The 9,312-nt window shown below is 47.6% G+C and overlaps 1 long non-coding RNA gene across 1 annotated transcript in view; it reads right to left on the bottom strand.

Moving 5' to 3' along the window:
- Positions 1-7,854: 7,854 nt before the first annotated feature.
- Positions 7,855-9,312, bottom strand: part of LOC130541675 (uncharacterized) — a 38,682-nt gene continuing 37,224 nt past the window's right edge. Inside the window, exon 6 of the long non-coding RNA XR_008955753.1 lies at positions 7,855-8,077. This is a non-coding gene — a long non-coding RNA (uncharacterized LOC130541675). The remainder of the gene's footprint in view (positions 8,078-9,312) is intronic.

Below are 9,312 nucleotides of genomic sequence, written 5' to 3'. Positions count from 1 at the left end.
AGAAAATCCAGAAACCTGAAAGAGAAGCTGGTCTTGCAGGGAGTTGAAGTGAATGGAGAAGAATCACTGACATTCTGGTGGATCTAGTGGATGTTTTAAGAGACTTAGTTGCATTAGTCTGTTTTCACACTGCTGATAAAGATATACCCATGACTGGTCAATTTACAAAAGAAAACGGTGTTTTGGACTTACAGTTCTACATGGCTGGGGACGCCTCACAGTTATGGCAGAAGGCAAGGAAGAACAAGCCACCTCTTACGTGGATAGCAGCAGGCAAAAAGAGCTTGCGTAGAGACGCTCCCGTTTTTAAACCCATCAGATCTCGTGAGACCCATTTACTATCACGAGAACAGCACTGAAAAGAACGGCCCCCATGATTCAATCGTCTCCCACCAGGTCCCTCCCACAACACGTGGGAGTTATAAGAGCTACAAGATGAGATTTGGGTGGAGAGACAAAGCCAAACCGTATCACTAGTGGTTCTCAAATTTGAGTGTGCATCAGCATCACCTGGAGAGTCTTTTCAAACACAGACTGCTGGGCCCCAACCCCAGAGTTACTGATTCCATTAGCTTGGGGTAGGCCCTGAAAATGTGCATTCATAATGAGTTAGTAGGATGCTGATGCTGCTGGTTCAGGGGACCAAACTTGGAGAACCATTGTTCTAGGCTCTTCAAAGACACTTACCCCAACTCAGTTTTCTTGTGTGAGTCTCAGCTTTGTGGCTCTAACAAGGAGATATGATTTTCAGCTGCTTTCAAAGATCAGTGAATGTGGGGAGGCAGGAAGGGTCTGAACAACAGTTTGGGCAAGCTGAGCATCCAGCAAAGAGAAGATTTGTGATGCAAATGATTTACTGGTGTTCAGCTGGGAGCAGAAGGGATTTCAATATGGTGAGCCAAATCGAATTCATTACCTGACAATTAGCTCTAAATTAATGCAAGACTGTGCCGTCTGAATGTGCTGTAAGGGAGAAGGTCCCTGACAGCTTGAGATGGGCAGCATCTGAGACATCAGTCTTGGCTGGATTCAGAGGGCTTTTTCCCAGCTTGCCTGTGTACTCTGAGCTCAGAGAATGGCCAACACTCCACTCAGATGCCGTTTCCAATTGCACTCCCTCTAGGTTTAGTCCTCATTAACCCAGCCTTACCCCATCCAGGATGGACTTGGTCTCCTCTGCCCTGGCACCTCCAGGTTTGTTTCTCAAGAGACTGCCTTTGCTTGCACACGGGCTGGCTGCTAATTCTCTTACAGTGAGATGCCGTAGGATGAAACTCATTATGTTTTATAGGAGCAAACTGTTAGCATTGTGTGAGTATATCTGACCTCCTCAAGTGAAGTTGTAAATCCCTGGAGGATAGAAATTATTTTCCTTCTTTCTTTAGTTAATTATCTCCCCTACTTTTTCCCTCCCCTTCCTTTCCCCTCCCTTCCTCTATCACTTTCCCACAGGGCTCCTGATGCAGTGCACACAGGAGTATGACTGTAATGAATGATGACCTGCAGCTTGGGCATCCTTGGGACTTCATTTATTTATTCATTAAACATTATGTGCCAGGATACAGGTCATGATGGTCTCTGACCACATAACATTCATAGGCTAGTCTAAGAGACAGGCAACTGAGGAGTTAAAAATCAGACCCTAGGGTCCTAGGGCATGTATATGGAGTAGGGACACAGGGCACTTTGCAGAGAATCCTCTAAGCATTCTAGCTGGCCATGTGGACCCTCTTTCTCCTTCCCAGGACAAGCCTCAGCCCTACCAAATGCCTACAGCTCCCACCCTCTGCTGAGGATGCAAAGATGTCGCTGTCGGGTTGGCTCTGAAACATCAAGATAAGGAAGGCAAAGAAATGATGGGGAACAGGAGGACCACAGGGGCTAGATCTGCCCCTTCTCTCTCAAACATCCCACAGCCCAAATACCTGTCAAAGCCCCTTCCAGTGGGAATCTTTCCTTCCCCTTCTAGCACGTTCAATAACCTCATATTTACATCCTTGATAAAACTCTTTTAAAGTCTGTTGACAGTTTCCTTTGGTTCAGACAAATGGCCCCCAGTTTTTTCTCTTCTCATTTGACAGTGCTGAACTGTCACTCAGAGGGAAGACAGCCAAGTCCATTTCCACCCATTGGTCAGATTCTCTCTCAAAAATAATTAACTTAGATCATTTGTGGAATGAATCTGCATTTTAAAAAATTAAGAGATACCAAATGACATTTGCATAGTGCTTTACAAAATGCTGTAACTTTTATATTTTATTTGGTTTCCCTGATCATTCTTGGAATTCCCCCCAATTTTACAGAAGAATAGTAAATGTCATGAATCAAGACCTGAGCTCTGGCCTTTGGCTCCCCAGTCCAGTGCTCTTCCCAGCAGACCCTCCCTCTTTACTACGTGCAGCAGATAATGTCCACATGACACAGGCTCAAAAAATGTATGTGTGTGCATGTGTGTTTGCATGTCAGCCTCAACCTTCCACCCACCTCCACCACCAATGTCATCACACCTGCCATTCCTGGGTCAGAGTTGCTAAGGAGAATAAAAATGTTATGCTCAGGGGTTTGTCTGTATCAGCCAGGGCTCCCCAGAGAAACAGAACCAGCAGGAGTTGTGTGTGTGTGTGTGTGTGTGTGTGTGTGTGTAAAAATATTTACTTTTTATTTGTTTTGAGAAATTGGTCTATGTGATTTTAGATTTGGCAAGTATGAAATCTGCAGGGCAGGCTGGAAACTCAGGCAGGAATTCATGCTGCAGTCTTGAGGGAGAATTTCTTCTTTCCTGGAAAAACTTTAGTTTTTGCTCTTAAAGCCTTCAACCAATTGGATCAGGCCCCGCCACATGATAGAGGGCAATCTCCATCAGTTGAAGTGAGCTGACAGTAGATGCTAACCCCATCTATGAAACACCATGGTTAGTGTCTAACATTGCAGCCTTACCAAGCTGATACATACAAATGACCATCCCATCGTGTCCAGTTGCTGGCTAGAAGGCATGACGCAGAAAAGTTTGGGGGAGACAGAAGTATCCCTTCTAACCAGAAACCCAGAGATAGGATGCCAGGAAAGGGAGCATTCCCCACATGAGACTCTGGGGAAGGGTGACTACTTCGATCCCATCCTGCCAGGAATTTGAGAGGTGCATTCCCGCCAGAGAGGGAGTCTGAATAAAACTCCTCTCCCCAGAGCACAGGCCCTGCACCCTCCCACGGCTGCTTCTGTGGCATGGGTTCCAACCAGCTCTGCTCAAAGACTCCTGTGCTAGGAAGAAGGTGGGGTCATATCATGGCATCAAGATTCAAACACTATCAGGAGCCAGGGATGGGATACGTGAAGGGCTGGGAGCTGTGGCCAGAGGCAAACTGGACAGGGACACTTTGTCCACAAGCACCTGACAGTCATCTTTGAAATCACAGCAGGAACAATGTGCCTGAGAGAGGTGGGGGTCACCAGTCTGCCACCTTACTCGGAGGTAATGAAGGCCACAGCCTGGGAGCCACAAGTGCTGAGTCACAGAGTCCATGGAGAGATTCTGCAGATACAAAGAAAGTGGGAAAAATACCTGATACCAGCTAGGCTCAAATACCCCAACACCTGCTCCCCATCTGCAGCCCCTCTCAAATCCTGAAGCACCGATGAGCTCAGTCCTCACACTAATCCTCACCCTCCTGAAAATAGTCACCCCAGGATTGATTTTTCCTGATTAAACTATTTCCTACATTTGATAAATAACACCTGCCCTATTCTATCGCTTCCCTCTGACTCTGTTTATTAAACAACGCTCAAGATTTTTCTTTTTGCATGATAGGTACTAAAGGCACAAAATTCAAACTCATTATGTCGAGGGGAGGGCTCCAGCCATCCGTGGTTTTGCACCAGGCAGTGAGTGACGTTTTATTTGCCAAGGACTGAGCGAGGCCAGGAACTGAGGCAGCACAGCTTTAATGGAAAGAGGTTTGATTCTGGAGTCAGACCTGGGAGTCATCCTGGTGCAACCTCAGCCCCTGCGTGACCTTTGACAACGACTTAACCTTCATAAGCCTCAGCATGAAAATCATCTGAAAACAGGGTTTTCCCATCTGTAAAATGAGAATTGTTGAGGCATCCATAGTATGGAAAAGCATCTTTGAACGTGTAAAGTGCACATGAACACAGGAGTTAACCCACTTTCCAACCTGTTTATAAATCCCTCCTGAGCCCTGTCACCCACACCGCCTCAGGCAGTCCCTGCTTTGGGGCTAGCGTGGGTTGCTGTTGCTGTGTCATACACCACCACAAATGCATCAGCTTTTTTTTTTTCTTTTGGAGGCGGAGTCTCGGCTCTGTCGCCCAGGCTGGAGTGAAGTGTCATGATCTTGGCTCACTGCAACCTCCACCTCCTGTGTTCAAGCGATTCTCCTGCCTTGGCCTCCCAAGTAGCTGCGATTGCAGGTGCCTGCCACCTGGTTGATTTTTGTGTTTTTAGTAGAGATGGGGTTTCTCTATGTTGGCCAGGTGGTCTCGAAGTCCTGACCTCAGGTGATTTGCCCTCCTCGACCTCCCAAAGTGCTGGGATTACAGGCATGAGCCACTTTGCCTGGCCACGCATCAGCGTTTTAAACAACGCTTTTTTATGCTCAAGGATTCTGCTGGTCAAGAATTCAAACAAGGTGTATTAGTCTGTTTTCACACTGCTATAAAAAATATCCAAGACTGGGTAATCTATGAAGGAAAGAAGTTTAATCAACTCACAGTTCTGTGTGGCTGGGAAGGCCTCAGTAAACTTACAATCACGGCAGAAGGTGAAGGAAAAGCAAGTACTTTCTTCACAAGGCAGCAAGAAAAGGAGAGAGTGGAGGAACTGCCTAACACTTATAAAACCATCAGCTCTCGTGAGAACTCACTCACTATCATGAGAACAGCATGGGGGAAACCACCCCCATGATCCAATCACCTCCCACCAGGTCCCTCGTTTAACATGTGGGGATTACAATTAGAGATGCGATTTGAGTGGGGACACAGAGCCAAACCATATCACAGGACAAGGCAAGAATTTCTTCTCTCTGCTCCACAATGTCTGAGGGCTCAGCTGGAAAGAGTCAAAGGCTGAGATGACTCAGTGACTACGTACTGGAATCATCTAAAAACCTGTTCACTGACACACCTGGCTGTTGGCTGGGGCATCACCTGGGGCTGTTGGCCACAACACCTCCACATGGCCTCTCCATGTGACTGCTTGGGCTTCCTTACAACATGGTGGCTGGATTCCAAGAACAAGTGTCCCAACAGAGCCAAGTGGAAAATGTATTGCTATTTATTTATTTATTTATTTATTTATTGAGACGGAGTTTTGCTCTTGTTGCCCAGGCCAGAGTGCAATGGCGTGATCTCAGCTCACAGCAACTTCCGCCTCCCAGGTTCAGGTGATTCTCCTGTCTCAGTCTCCTGAGTGGCTGGGATTACAGGCATGTGCCACCATGCCCAGCTAATTCTGTATTTTTAGTAGAGACGGGCTTTCTCCATGTTGGTCAGGCTGGTCTTGAACTCCCAACCTCAGGTGATCCACCCGCCTCGGCCTCCCAAAGCGTTGGGATTACAGGTGTGAGCCATCATGCTCGGCCTAATGTATTGCCTTTTATGACCTAGCCTCTGAAGTCCCATAGCATCACTTCAACTATAACTGCACATCCACTCAGATTCATGGGGAAGAAATACAGGTCCTACCTCTAGATGGAAAGTCCCACTGTAAGAATAACATGTGGGATGGAAGATATTGTTGCAGTCATTTTTGGAAAATTCAATCTGCCATCAGATCTGAGTCATTAGATGAATGAACAAGCTGGCAAGTTAGAATTTTGAACCAGGAATGGAACTTGGCAGATGTTGTCCCCCCCTATTCCTGGTCATCTCTGGCTCCAGATTCCCACTGAGATCAGCACAAGTTGTACCCATATCAGGAAATCTCACCAAGGCAAAGTTCAAACCATGAAGTCTTCTAAGGAAAGAGAGACAGACTGCCCTTTCCTCCCACTCCTGATCTCCCTGCCTCCTTGGAGACCTAAGCTTGTCTGGGTATTTATGTCTCCCTATTTTCCAGAATGATTCCCGCCTCCTATTCTGTGGGGACTGTTCCCCAGGGTCTGCAGCTTTGAGGTGTTTGTAGCACACCCTGCTACTTGGGAACTTACTGCAAATGCAGAATCTCCACCCCACCCTAGACCTGCAGAACTTGCATTTGAACAAGATCCCAAAGTACTTCTTATGCTTATTAAAGTTGCTGCAGCTCCAGAATAGGGGAAAGAACTTGATTTGAAAGCTGTCACTGGGCTTCAATTCTAATTCTAGCTTTGCCCACTTAATAGCTGGACAAAACCACGCAAGTTATTTAACCTCTCTGGGCCTCGGTTTCCATAACATGTAAATTAGGTATGATGATAGCTGTCTCAGTGTATGTGTATGTGTGTTTGAGAGAGAGACAGACAGAAATAGAGAGAGACAGAGAGAGAGAGAGTGATTGTTCCTCCCAAGGCAGAGAACCAATACATTTCAACTCTAAAGGCCAAGCACCACTGTCAGCCCCACCTTGAAGGGTGGAGACCTCTCCCACAGCCTCTTCCTGCTGTGGGGTCCATCAGGAGGCTGCGGTGGTCCGTGAAAATGGTGAGCAGCTAGCGCTGCAGGGAGACAGCAAGGCAAACCTTTCCTCTGGAGCGGCAGAAGCGGGAGGCTCAGGGAGTCCTCCTCCCAGGAGACAGCTGTCTCTCTGAAAGGCAAGGGGGTCTTAGGAAGCCTGCTCTCCTTTGGAGATGTTATTTATTTTTTCTAATAGAGACTGTTTATCACCCACTTACAGGAGTTTTGACTGGGGCTTTTTGTCACCCCTTAGACTCTGGAAATTAGGTCAATCCCCTCCAGAATTTACTTGAGCTGGGAAACCTAACTTGCAGTGGCAGCAAAGGGGCCCCGCCAGCGGGCTTAGGGAGGATTCACAGAATGACAGTCCTTGTGCCCAGGGCAGTCACAGAGGTCACCTCAGCTCTCCCCGCCATGACAACAGCCACTGATGCCAAGGCCTGCCAGGCTCCAGGTGTGTCTGTGGGGATGGGGGAGGGCTTTAAGTAAAAATCATACATCAGTATCATCCTGGAAAGCAGGAGGAGGACCGGGAGAAATGTTAACAGGATTGTTGAATATTCAGTCCCTCTAAGCCTTTATTCAAAATGTTCTCAAGAATGATCTCATCCTTCCCTGATGATGCAAGCTGTGAAGTAAGCTTGGGTCCTACTATATCAATACCAATAGCTGGAAGTCCTTCCTTATGTCTAACTTAAAGCCTTACTGCTCTAAGTATCTGCAACTAGCTTCTCCCAGCACCTTGAACATAATAAGTTTTCTGTAAATACGTGGTGCATTGTTGCTCTGGAAGATTGTCCCCCGAGGAAGGCAGAGAAAAATCTCTTCATAGCTTTTCTGCTTTCCTGGCAGGTCTGGTTTCCTTAAGGCTAGACAGCCCAGGTGTGCTAAGGGTCTTACTAGGCCCACTGGCCTCCTCCCCACAAGAGTCCAGACAGACAATCAATGCTGAAATTTTCCTTCACAATTGGGCAAAAGCTGTGGGGACATTTGATTTTCTTTTCCCAAAGGAAACTGACATTGAGGTGCCTCGTTGAAGTAGAAATAAAAACTAGGGAAATACTGCATCACAGAGATCAGGGACTCTTTAGCAGGAAATTTGTTTCAGAAAAAGATCCGGCTGCTGATCCTCAGGGTGACCAAGCCTCGGTTTGTCTTCTTTACTGTGGCCTTTCTGCGAACGTATGTCTGTTTGTTTAGTTGCCCTGTAAAGTTCAGGCAAATCTAGGTAATTGTATAGATACTGTTCTCCAGTTATTTATTAACACATTTCAAAACATGTCTGCAGAATATGCTGGTGCTATAGCAGGCATCTCCTCAGAGCCTAGCATCTGCAGGCAGGATTGAGTGTCCTGGGATGGGTCATCTCAGGGTCCTTGGAGCAGGGACACAGAGGTCCTCACCCAGCATCTTCTGAATCACTGTGAGGCTGTAGGCCAAGTCTCTTTCCCAGCACAGCCACACCCTGCTGGAAATGAGAGGCAGCAGAGGAAGCTGATTAAGTGAAGTTAGGGAGCTTGGGAGCTTAGGAGCAAGGAGGAGGGGCCGACAGCAGATCAAACCTTGAAGGCAGATGCCCCAGGGAGGGAGCGGGGAAAGAGCAGGCCTCCTCCACACCACCTGGCTAATCCAGAGTCACCCAATCTGGGTAATATAGATGAGTTCTGATGATGAGATCCCCACATAACCAGATGGAGAAGCCCAGCCCCACAGCCTGGGGTTGCAACTTGCATGGCTACAAAGGCAAAAGGTTTCCCTGAAGATTTTCTCTCAGCCCTTACAGATCTGGGTCTGGCTTCAGAGTTGAAGGCAAAGATTGAGGGGTCTCTAATAGTGGGGTCCTGAGGTCCCCTGTCTCTGTGGGAAAAACATGGAGGACTTGCTAAACTTTGATCCCAGACTGTGGACTGATTATGGGCTACAATGGGAATGGACCGAATTAACCAGCCGAAGGGGTCAGTATCTGACCTGTGGCTGACAAGGTCCCCAGATGCCTCACCAGGAACAGCCAGCCTTCACCTTCCTGGAAATTCTCCCATGCTTTCTAATCACAACTTAGCTGCTCAGTGTCTCGGTTCCTCCCGGGAGTATTATCTGTCATTTCAGCATGCCAGCACCCTGTCAAACCCATCTATTCATACAAATGTGCTAATAGGAGAGCCTTCTCTTTCTTCCAGAAGCTTCTGTCATGGGCAGAGGAGGACAGAAAAAAAGGACAGGAGGGGAAAATGGGAGAGGAGCAGCCTGCAGCATTAGGGACACACATTACAGTGATTGAGAGGAGAGAACAGAGGGAATCATGGCAGACCCATGGGGGTGGTGTTTACGACAGATGGGGTCTTGCAAGGGAACACTCTGCTCATCAATGCAGAGGCAGATAGCTAACATATCTGCAAGAGGACCAGCTCCTGGGAGCCATCCTGTGAGGTACTATGAAATCCCTGAATGTCATTTCACATGTCTGTATATTTGAGTCTGCATGTGGGGTGATGGAGGTGGAAAAAAGTTTACACTACCCACCACAAAGAATTCCTATCCAAGATGTGCCCATGGAAGTTACCAGAGACTCTCACCATCCCTCCTGGCCTGCCCCACCCTCTCCCTCCTGGGTGATTACCCCACTCTCCCTTCTCCCATTCCCCAGTCAAAATTCCAAGATCTAGGGCCTCCAACTCCATTTCCACCCATAGCTCTCCTTAGGGA

The sequence above is a fragment of the Pan paniscus genome, chromosome 6 (assembly GCF_029289425.2).
Source record: "Pan paniscus chromosome 6, NHGRI_mPanPan1-v2.0_pri, whole genome shotgun sequence".
Lineage (NCBI taxonomy): Eukaryota > Metazoa > Chordata > Mammalia > Primates > Hominidae > Pan > Pan paniscus.
The sequence above is the reverse complement of the archived record's forward strand: the minus strand, read 5'-3'. Positions and strand labels throughout refer to the sequence as shown.